This window comes from Mauremys mutica, chromosome 1 (assembly GCF_020497125.1).
Source record: "Mauremys mutica isolate MM-2020 ecotype Southern chromosome 1, ASM2049712v1, whole genome shotgun sequence".
In the NCBI taxonomy this organism is placed as follows: Eukaryota; Metazoa; Chordata; order Testudines; family Geoemydidae; genus Mauremys; species Mauremys mutica.
This window is the reverse complement of record NC_059072.1, coordinates 362,657,802-362,670,052: the sequence shown is the minus strand read 5'-3', so window position 1 is coordinate 362,670,052 and position 12,251 is coordinate 362,657,802. Positions and strand designations below refer to the sequence as shown.

The 12,251-nt window shown below is 44.9% G+C and overlaps 1 pseudogene; it reads right to left on the bottom strand.

Annotated features, from left to right (window-relative positions):
- Positions 1–9,959: 9,959 nt before the first annotated feature.
- LOC123366655 lies at positions 9,960–10,896 on the bottom strand (annotated as a pseudogene).
- Positions 10,897–12,251: the final 1,355 nt, after the last annotated feature.

The window sequence follows — 12,251 nt, the reverse complement described above, 5'->3', positions numbered from 1 at the left end:
CCAGCCAATATGGGGATAGTTGAAATCCCCCACTATTACTGAGTTTTTACTGTATATAGCCTCTCTAATCTCCTTGAGCATTTCATGGTCACTATCACCATCCTGGTCAGGTGATATCCCTACCGCAACACTTTTATCATTCAAGCATAGAATTATTATCCATACTTATTCTATACATGGTTTAATTCATTTAAGATTTTTATTTCATTTGATTCTATGCTTTCATATATAGTACCACTCCACCACCAGCATGACCTGCTCCACCCTTCTGATATATTTTGTTCCCTGGTATTTACTGTTTCCCATTGATTATCCTCATTCCACAAAGTTTCTGTGATGCCTATTATATCTATAGCCTTATTTAACACAAGATACTCAAAGTCATCCATCCTGTTTAGACTGTAGCACTGGTATATAAGCACCTGAAAATGGTCACTCTTTAGCTGTCTGCCATTATGTGATGTAGTTGAATGGGAATCATCTTCATTTCTCATCAGATCCTACTTGTATTTTATCATCTTCCATCCTCTATTCTTTACTAAGATATAGAGAATCTCCATTAACAGATGTCTGGGTCTCTCTCCTTGAAACTGTCTGGGAACTATTAACATCTGGAGTAGTGTGTCCAGTTTTGGGCCCCACACTACAAAAAGGATGTGGAAAAATTGAAAAGAGCCCAGCAGAGAGCAACAAAAATGATTAGGGGCTTTGGAGCACATGATTTATGAGGAGAGGCTGAGGGAACTGGGATTATTTAGTCTGCAGAAAAGAAGAATGAGGAGGAATTTGCTAGCTACTACCTGAAAGGGGGTTCCAAAGAGGATGGATCTAGACTGTTCTCAGTGGCAGCAGATGACAAAACAAGGAGTAATGGTCTCAAGTTGCAATGGGGGAGGATTAAGTTAGCTATTAGGAAAAAACTTTTTCAGTAGGAGGGTGGTGAGGCACTGGAATGAATCATAGAATATTAGGGTTAGAAGGGACCTCAGGAGGTCATCTAGTCTTATCCACTGCTCAAAGCAGGACCAATCCCCAGATTTTTACACCACTTCCCCAAATGGCCCCCCTCAAGGATTGAGCTCACAACCCTAGGTTTAGTAGGGCCATGCTCAAACCACTGAGCTATCCCTCCCCCCAAATCAGGTTACAATGGGTTACCTAGGGAGGTGGTGGAATGTCCTTCCTTAGACGTTTTTAAGGTCAGACTTGACAAAGCCCTGGCTGGAATGATTGAGTTGGGGATTAGTCCCTTCCAACCCTGATATTCTATGATTCTATTACTCTAGTTATATGTCCCCAGCACGAAAGGTGCCAAGACTGACACAGCATTGATGGGTGTGGTTTCAGAGCTCAATATATCCTCATTCCTCATCTTGTGCCACCCCTTGATACGGAACAGCTGTTGGAGACAGGAGCTCTGAAAATGTCAGCCGGAGTTCTCATACTCATATCAGTCCCATCTATGGGAGCTGGGGTACTCATTGTTCTGTCACAGGGTTATAACAGACTGTAATAGTCATCTAGTGTAACCTCCTGCCAAGTTGAAGGATTTGTTGTGTCCAAGACAGATGGCTATCCATCTGCATTTCGAAAACCTCCAGTGACGAAGCTTCCACAACCTCCGTAGGCAGTCTGTTTCCACTGTCCTACTGTTCATACAGTTAGGAAGTTTTTCATGAGATTTAATCTAAATCTGCTATGCTGGGTTTTTCCAGCAGCCCAGGCAGTTCTTGACCTTGGTGGGCAGTGCCAGAAATTTATCTAGTCTGTCTCTGTTTGGTCAGTAGATTGAGCTGAACCACAAATTGAGGTGGCATCTGAAGCCTGGCATGAGGTATCACCACTGTGCCAGCCACCATATGCCCCAGGAGTTGGAGGCAGTATCTGGCTGATATTTGAGGATTATTTTGCATTGTCTCTCTGAGCATGGCCAAGGAGAGGAACCTGTGCTGAGGCAGGAGCGCTTTGGCCTGTAATGAGTCGAAGTTGGTCCCTTTGTACTCTAGGCTCTGTACAGGGGTGAAGGTTGATTTTTGGATGCTGATCTGCAGACCCAGTTCCATAAAAAGTCTAATGCAGTGTTGGTGCAACCTGACAGGCCTTCTTGAAGGAGCAGTCTGTGAGGGGACAATCGTCTAAGTAGGGGTACAAGTGAGCTGCCACTCCTGAGAGAACCTGGGAGAATACTCTTAGAGCTGATGGTAGCTCAAAGGGGAGTGTTATGTACTGGGAGTGGTCATGTCCTTAGGTGAATCTGAGGAACCAACTGTAGGACAGTCAGATTGAGATATGGAAATAGGCGTCCTGAAGATCAAGGGCTGAATACCAGCCTCCCTTTTCCATTGCTGGAATAATAATTGCTAGAGAGACCATCTTGAATTGTTGAGCTTTGACAAACGTGTTCAGTGATCTGAGGTCTAGGTTGGGTCTCCAACCTCCCTTCTCCTTAGGTATTAGGAAATAGCGAGAATAAAAACCTTTGCCTGGTAGATGTTGAGGTGAAGAAGGAATGAGTGCTTTAAGAGCACAGGGTGCTAAGTCACAAAACTCAGATCCGACTGATGACCAAAAGTCTGTGACAGGCATTTGTGAAAATGTGTGCTGCAGTTTCTTGTCGCTTGATAGAACTATAAGGCTTTCCACTTCTTTAGAAGACAGCATAAGTGGGGGGTTTGGCCTAAAGGTGAATGAGTTCCTGATCCATTGATTACATTTGTCTTTGCCCATTTCAGGAAAGTATTTTTTCCAAACTGCTCTTGCAGACTCCCTAAGTGCCGAACAATTGTGTCCTGGATAGTGTTGTCAGGGACTCTAACCCCAACAGCGAAGTTCGTTGTCTGACCGCAGAGAGACAGGCAACACCAGCAAGGTCCGATCAAAAGCTCTTTATTGACAAGTGCACGTGTCAGTAAAGAACAGCTCGTATCCGAAGAGAACCAGCCGCCTCTTTACAGCTTAGTATTAGCTTATATAGACAGTTTTTATTACATCATAGATCATTCACTTGAGCAACCTACCCCCCTTTGTCTAACAACTAGAAATTAGACACCTTTTAATATATACGCATGCCTAGTCTCTACAATATTGAATTGTTAATATTTTAACAAGCGCCAAAAGTTAGGAATGTTAGGGAGTTAAAGTTAGAGTCAGAACTGTGGGATAGTGTTTCTTATCAGTTCTTCAAACACTGTGTCTAACATAACACAGCTGGTACTAGCCCCTCACTTATCTCACTTTTTCCCAGGCTTTGTGAGACAATGCTGCTTCTCAGTATTTTTCCATGCTGGGATTACCCAGAAACCTCTGTTAGCCTGACTTCAGTCAGGTTGGCATAACTGGTTTTGTGCTACATCTTTATTCAGGCCTAACAGTGTCAACTGACAGATCAGCATGATGTTGCACAACATCCTCCACTGTTGGAAACATGCAAAGAGATCCCAGCTGCACACATGAAGACCATGGTTCAAGTTTTCTGTCTGACTATTAGCAATGAAAACATTTGCATCTCCTCCCTGAAGTGACACATTCAGAGAGTTCAGTTGCTCTCCACTTGTAGAGCATTTCTGTGACACACTTTGGATATCCTTGTTGTCCATATCTGGCAGCCATATTCATATTTTTGGTAAGAAAAATATGGACTTCCTCACACAGTTCACAGAGACCTTGTCAGCATCTTGCCCCTAGATAGCTAATGAACTTCTGCATGTAACAACAACTATGTGAAGTTTGCCCCCATCTCTTCACATAAAATGGCAAAAACCCTTGAATTAATCTGGAGCAACTTTATAAAGTTTATAATTATTATTGCAACTGAAAGAACACTGCTAAAACTCCTCTGCCATCTTCTTAGCAGCCAGTGCCTGAATGTGGATCATACGATGATTCCAGGTTGCTGAGGAAGCCACTTCTTGTACATTTGTCACAAGCCCACTCTGTTGTCCCAGCATAGACCATGCTCCATCACTGCAAATTCCAAAACAATGTCCCCAATCAAGGCCTTTGTCTTGGACAAAAATTATTTGATTGTTTAAAAGGCTCTTCACCAGTTGTTCATGTTGGTAGTGGAAGGCAAAACAGAAATTCCTTTTTTAATGCTATTGCTGTAGAAAAATGATTATACACCAGGAGCTGTGCAAGATGTGAGATACAGTAGAACCTCAGCATTGTGAACACCTTGGGAATGGAGGTGACTGCAATTCTGAAATGTTCATAGCTCTGAACAAAACTTTATGGTTGTTCTTTAAAAAGTTCATCACTGAATACTGACTTATTGCAGCTCTGAAACTTTAGTATGGAGATGAAAAATGCTGTTTTCCCTTTATTTTTAGTAATTTAGGTTTAACCCAGGACTGTACTCTATTTCCTTTTGTGTGTGTGTGTGTGTGTGTCTGCTGCTGCCTGGTTGAGTACTTCTGCTTCCATATGAAATGTGTGGTTGACTAGTCAGTTCATAACTCTGAGGTTCTACTGTTATCGGAAGCCTCATGTATCTGAACTGAATAATAAGGGCTCTGCCAACACTTTCTAGGAACTGCTCTTTAACATCAGTATCCATCTCCACAAATTACAATGTATAACTGTGTTGTTAGAAAGTGGGATCACATCTAGCTGTGATGCTGCTTTCTCTCCTATCATCACTCGTAGGTATCCTTTGCAGCTGGAAGTAGTAGTATCTCACCTAGATTCTGTTGCTTACCAGCCTTGGGAATGCTCAAAGCCACACAGTAAGAAGCCTCAGTAGCCTTCCTGTTACCACTGCTGTACACTTCAACAACTTTTGTTTTCCTGTTAACTCATTGAGCTTCCTCTGAAAAAAGCTTGACGGGTTTAGGTACTAAGGTAGGGTGTCTTGTTTTGAGATGCTGGCGCAGCTTGCAGGGCTACATAATATTGTTTTCCAGTACTTCGCAACGTACGACACATGGAGGCCTTGCTGCATCACTGGATCCGCTCCACGTAAAGCCCAGTTTGAAATGAGCTGCATCATATTTTCTGCATTTTGCTGGAACCTCTGCTGCTTCCCTCACTTTGGCTTGTATTGTGCACTTTTTTCCCGTTGTCATAAAACGACCTGTGTAAGCTGTTTTTCACTGTAAGCACTGCTGATAATCGTTTTAAGTTTCTTTTTAAGTACTTGGGGGGAACCACCCAACTGACATATGACATGTCATAATTGCCAAGAGACCCTGCGCGGGACTAGTGTAGAGCCCTGAAGAGCCCCATGAGGCTTCATCTCCTGCCGTCACCCCAGGCTCTCGCTGTCACCTCACACAGATTGAGCCTCCCTTTACACATTCCCACACTTCCCACACCTTGCAAACCGCTGCTCTAAGCAAATCTGAATGAAAGCAACTATCCAGGACAAGAACACGACGTGTTCTGGAATGATTGGCTAGTTTTTCAGCTCTTTCCTACAAATCCTCGTCACTTGCAGAATTAAGCGTATTTGGCTGAATGATGCTCAATTGATCGGCACCTACCTGTAAGCTTTGAAAGTGATTGGAATGCTGTGCATTTATTATATTGAGACACCTGTAAAATGTGTTCACTTTGAAAAATACTTCTGAGTTGGCAAGTCTTTCACCTTTTGACGGCTATTGCTCCGAGTTGGTTGGCAGGGGCGTGCCGCCTAGTAGTCAGGGCTTAGGTCTGTGACATGCAGGGGGTTGTTGGTAGGGGAGTCCAGGCCATTCCAGTGCACCAGGCTTTGTCCCAGGGCCCTTTGGGGGGCTGTCAATACTCTGACAGCTGGGAATGAAAAGGCGGCATGGGTGGTGCATGGTTCTGGCATTTGGGGAAGCTGGCCCAAGCACCGGAAGCTCCCCTGGCACCCGGACTATGGCCCCTGCCCCGTGTTCCACCTCCTTTCTGCTATTGCCGCCTTGCCCACCGCTATCGACTCCCTCCCCTCCTCTATCTCCCCTTCCACATGGCCCCACAGCTCAGTGAGTTCCTCCACTCTCCACCCCCAGAATCCTCACCACCTGCCATTAGCTGAGTCCCTACCTCCTCTCCTCCACCTCCTGTACCCCAAGGGCCACCGCCTGCTGCCCACCAAGTCCAAGGAAGTTTTGAATTGATTGAAAGGGCATTTGAATATTTACTGAGCAGTCCATCAGTGCCCTCTGGATCACACTTTAGTCCTGCACCTGCACTTTTAGCAATGTCCATTGACTGGGATGAAAACCTGTGATTACAATCACCTAACAGTGTGTCCAGCACAGGAAAATACAGCTGTCTGCCTCATTTTCCTTTAGCATTTTTAGCTGGTTCCTATTCTCATTCTCTCTTGTAAGTACTGTACAGCCAAGGAAGGTTTTTTTCCCCATAGGTCGTTTGTGAGCGTACTCTTCATCTACACCGGGGGTATCAGGGACATCGTGCAGCTCACGGAACTTTTGGGCTTCCTGCTTAGCATCCTGCTTAGCGCTGGGTGGCATATGGTCTAATGCTTGGACAGTTCCCTGCTGTAACACTGCAGACCTGAGAACGTACCATTCCCTGTTCCTGCAGAGCTTCGCATGCTACGTGAATCATACTAAGAACATGGTAAAAGAAGACCAAGCACAGACAAAAATGGATATTCTGCCCATTCTTCAACAAACCAAATGCTCCAATAAATCTTTGGTAGGGAGGCTCTGACAGGCCCAACAAGCTGCTGAGAAGCTCTCATGGAGTTCTTTGCAAGAGATGCATCTTTCCATCTGGATGACCATCTTGTGTCACTTAAACTGGACGATTTCAGTTTCACTCCAATCGTATTCTGGGCCTCCAAGAAAGCATGATGTGTGCCCGGCTGTGAAAAGAAGGTAAACAAGCCTTCTAGACTATAACAAAAAAATTGTGTTGCTGCCCTGCTTACTTTGTATGCCTCAAATAAAACCAAATACAATTCATGAGCCATGCAGTGTATATATATATAGCGGGGCGGGGGGGAGATTATCTTGCAGCAGTTTTGGAGGTACTCCAGTTACATGACCTGCCATTACAGTGGCCCCATCATAACACTATGCCACAAACCAGCAAGTTTGCAGTCCACGATGCTTGTAAAAAATGTTGAATGCTGTGACAGAGGGCACCAGTATCCCCATTCTCAAAGCAATCAATAAATCCTAGAAGTCGTTCCTTTATTTCCAGATTTTCTGTGTCTCTCACACAGACTGTCATTTCTCCTTGTTTAAAACTGTGTGCTTTGCCAACAAGAACAGTGCAAAGCCCATTATCTTGAACTTTCTGAATGATTATGCTTTTCATAATATCAGGAGCAAATTGTTAAAGCTTGTTCGGAGTTGAGTGGCTTGTGAGATTGAATGTACCCGTCCATTTTTTTATTTGTTTCTTGTTGTTGTTTTGTGAATGGTTCGTCATACTGTGAAAACAAATTGAATAATTACTGAAAGTTTCCAGGATTTGCTGATTCTTCTCTCTCTTCCTGTCCCTGCAGTGCAATCCCTTGGTTAGCCAGGTAAAAGCAGTACCTTGGGGATTCTTGCAGCATAGTTTGTTTTCCTGTTATGCCATCTTGTGAGAATGTGACAACTGTGCCATTAAGGAGACCGCTTCTTTTCACTGTTTGAATAACTGCCACCTTTCACAACACTGCTTGTGTATGGGAGCTTGGATATTTCTGAAGCTTTTTTCCTACATTTTCCCAGTTTCTTACTCCTCTTTGATGAATGCAGGATCTCTCAAACCACTGGAAAACTGTCTGAAAGGAAACCAGAAAACTGCATCTGCCTTTTCACTGTACTCTAAAAAAGAAAATGTCTTGTTATATTCCGATGTCAGTGAGAAAGACCAAGACACAACTTTGCTTATTCTAGTTTCCCTAGTTTGCTTTCTCTCTTTCTTTGGACTTTTGCACCAATTAATCACCTATGGCATTGGCTCTTTGGTTGATGTCTGGCTCCAATACCTGACTCAGCTGTGAGATTCCTCCTGCTGCTCTGGAGTGACTCAGCTCAGGGGGCTGGAACACAGAGGGCCAGGAGGACACTTTGAAATGTGATTCTGTTTTTCAGTGGTGAGTGGCAGGTGGTAAGGGTGTCAGGGGAGGGGTGTCTGGATGGAGTAGAGGAAGGACTCAGCAGGCTGCGAGTGGAGGGGACATGAAGGAGTTGGGTGCAGGAGAGGAGGGAGTAAGGACTCAGTGAATACTGCGGCATACGCGGGGTCCACCAGGGGCATGGAAGTAGGGGAGATTTGATGAGTGGTTGGCTGGTGGGGGCCTCAGCAGAGGGGCAGAGCAGGGAAAGGAAGAGGTGGAGCATGGGTGGTGCCACAGGAAAAAAGCGAGAGGGGTATCGGGGTCAGAGCACAGTGGGGTCACCACATCCCAGGCATCCACGCTCTCAAAGGTGGTGGGGCAGTGGCTGCACCACAGGGGAGGTTTAGCCTCCCATGGCTTATTATGCCCGCCGCCTATGTAAGGTGGCCACTTCCTACCACCTCCCTGAGGACGTCCCAAAGTCTCTGTCTGGGGTAAGGCAGCGTTCTGTCAAGACACAAGACAAAACTCCAAGACAATATCTCGACACCTACTTTTGATGTCTTCGACAATGGGAATGGTTAGTGTGTATTTTGAAATTTCCAGCTGAAAGCAACTCCAAAATCAACTGTGCAAAGCAGTAAGTTATTTGACTCCAAGGCGATGTCGTAGTTTAACACAGCAGTTTGATACCTGGGGTTTTAAGAACCCGCAGCTGGAGCAACTTAAGTATTTCACTCTGGGTGGTGTCAGGAATAAATCAATGGGAACACAGCAATTCTGTCTTATGATGGATTAAATGCAAGTAAGCATGCTCTTGGCCAGCAGTTCAGTTTATTAGATTTAAGGACACACAGACATAAACAATAGGCTTAGAACATCCCAGATAGTAACCTAACATCTGGAACGGTATTGAGTAATTAACAGCAGGTTCACAGTGGCCAGTTTGCTCACCAATCAGGGAGAAAGGATGTCAGGAAAAACATCTCTCAAGATGGTTTCAGAGGACTTCCCCAAAGTACGCTGTATTAGCTAATCGTTTATAACTTCTTCAAAATACACTGGCCATAAAGTCCACTACTGGATCATCACTTTTCCTAACTTTCAATAAACTCCTAATATCAGAGGCAACTACACTCAAGGTTTCCATCTATTTACCATTTTTCATTTTCACTTATTTACTTTTCTTTCCCCTCCTCCCATTCTGATTAGTAGAACCTGCCACCTAGATTTTGACTTTGCATCTGAAACCCTGCTTTCCAATTAACCCTAAACTATGTTGTGTTCTATTTTATTAATTCATAGTGGCTGAGTGCACAACATATGGTTGAAATTGACTTGATCACATTCTGGGGTACACGCCCCCCTATCCAGGAAAACAGAGTCCAGTTCTCAAAAACACACAGCTTCATATCTTTCACCAAAAGTCTAGTACAATGTCCTCAATTCCTGCAGCAGCTTTCTTGTATTAGCACTTTCCAATGGAAACATTTGTTTTAGAAAAATCAGGTGAATTGTGCTCGCTGGATCACTGTACATATGAAAAAGAAATTCAACACTGTAGTTGCTTTCTTTGTCTTTGGCTATCAGAAAGCATAGCTTGAGTTCATCAAAACTGATCTATAACCATGTTCACACAGGGTTTAATGAAAAGCCACATTGCTTCACAAAGCGGTACTATCTTCTCGTGGTCTGGAAGTCACAGAAAGGCGAAATGACAAGGTGGGTGGAGGTGGGGGATGATGGGTGACACTGAAAGAGGTCAGGTGATGGACAAAGAGAGGGAACTAGGCAACGGAGAGAGCAGTCCTTGGTGATAGAGTAATAAGATCTTAGATGTGAGGAACTTTTAAAAACTCTGAACTTCCACAATGCTGAGCTCAGCCAAACTGGGACAGAGCAACCTTGGTTAACAGGGAGATAGCCTTTCCCACTCTTGTCACATGTGTTTAAAGTCAGTGGACTCAGGTGATCACAATCTGCAGGGGTATTTGCCCACTTTGTCACGAAGGTCTTTGGTTTTAGCCCCATAAATGATTGGGTTCAGCATGGGGGGGATTAGGCAATAGAGGTTGGCCAATATGATGTGAATGTAGGGAGCGATGCCCTGACCGAACCGATGTGTCAGAGTGGAAAAGAAGAAGAAAGGATAAGACATCAGCATCACACAGATGTGGGCATGCAGGTGTTGAGGGCTTTCTGGTGGGCTTTCTTAGAGGAGATCCTGAGGACAGCCCTGATGATCAAACCATAGGACAGGACAATGAGCGCTAGGTCTGACCCGATGAATACAAAGGCTACCACCAAGCCATACATCCTATTGACGGTGATGTCCCCACATGACATCTTTGCTATAGCCATGTGGTCGCAGTACGTATGGGGTATAATATGGTTGGCACAGAATGGCTGCTTGATCAAAGCAGGGGCATGGGCAGAATGAAAAGAACAGCTCTTATCAAACCCACTAGCCCTAGCTTAGCTATTCGTGCATTGGTGAGGATGGTGGTGTATCTCAGAGGGTTACAAATGGCAACATAGCGATCGAAGGCCATTGTCACGAGGACGGCTGAGTGCATCATAGAGCCTGCATGAAGGAAGAACATTTGGGTGAGGCAGCCACCCACAGTAATGCCCTTCAAATTGAAGCAAAATATACACAGTGCCTTTGGCACGACGGAGGTAGATATGCTGATTTCTGTGAGCGCCAGCATGCAGAGCAGCAGGTACATCGGCTTGTGCAGGGTCGGCTCTTTGCCTATAACAAACAGAACTGTGAAATTTCCCAACAGGCCGATAATGTAGAACATAGAGAAAGGGATGGAAATCCAGATGTGGGCAGCTTCCAGGTCAGGGATGCCCATTAGGATGAATGTTGAAGGGTCAGAAGAGGTGAGGTTGAAAGCTGCCATGAGGTGGTTGATGCATCAATCAGGCTCAGAAAAGCTCAAGGTGCCTGTGAAGGGAGATAAACACAACGAGGGGGTCATACACTTTATAACAAATAGGACAGTAAGTATTTTATAGTTGTTACCAATCTAGAAAGGGGTTGAGCAGTGAGGTGGCAACATTTGCAGATGGAACCAATTTATTTAGGTCATATGAAAGTCCAGAGACGTCCTCAGCGGGAGCTAACCAGCAAGTGACTGGGCAGCATGATGGCAGATGAACTCCGATGTCAAAAACTGCAATGTGTATATCCATTGGAGGAAAAAGCTTGTTCTCCTCAAACACCTTACAAGGTTCTAATTTAGCTGTATGAGCTCAGGACAGGGAGCTGGGCATCATTGTACACAGCTCTGTGAAACCCTGCTAAGAGTGAAAGCATGGACAGAAACTAAGCAAAACATTGCCATCCAGGAGGCATAGAATGGGGAATCATATAGAAAATACAATGCCATGCGATCAGCCAGTTAATATTTCCACCTCCTCTGTTCTCTTCTGTGTAGTACTGGGCACATCTTCATCATCTGGACCCATGGGAAGGAGACTCTGGAAAAATTCCACCACAATTTCAACTGCTTCCACCCCACCATCAACCTCAGCCTGGACCAATCTACACGGGAGGTCCACTTCCTGGACACCACGGTGCAAATAAGTGATGGTCACATTAACACCACCCTATACCGAAAACCTACCGACCGCTATGTCTACTTTCATGCCTCCAGCTTCCATCCCGGACACACCACAAGATCCATTGTCTACAGACAAGCATTGAGGTACAACCACATCTGCTCCAACCCCTCAGACAGAGACCAACACCTAGAAAATCTCCAACAAGCATTCTCAAAACTACACTACCCGCATGCGGAAATAAGGAAACTGATCAACAGAGCCAGACGTGTACCCAGAAGTCTCCTACTGCAAGACAAACCCAACAGGACTCTACTGGCCATCACATACAGTCTCCAGCTAAAACCCCTCCAGTGCATCATCAGGGATCTACAACCCATCCTGGACAATGATCCCACACTTTCACAGGCCTTGGGTGGCAGGCCAGTCCTCACCCACAGACAACCTGCCAACCTTTAGCATATTCTCACCAGTAACTTCACATCGCACCATAGTAACTCTAACTCAGGAACCAATCCATGCAACAAACCTCAATGCCAAATCTGCCCACATATCTACACCAGCGACACCATCACAGGACCTGACCAGATTAGCCACACCATCACCAGTTCATTCTCTTGCATGTCCACCGATGTAATATACGCCATCATATGCCAGCAATGCCCATCTGCTATGTACATCGGCCAAACTGGAT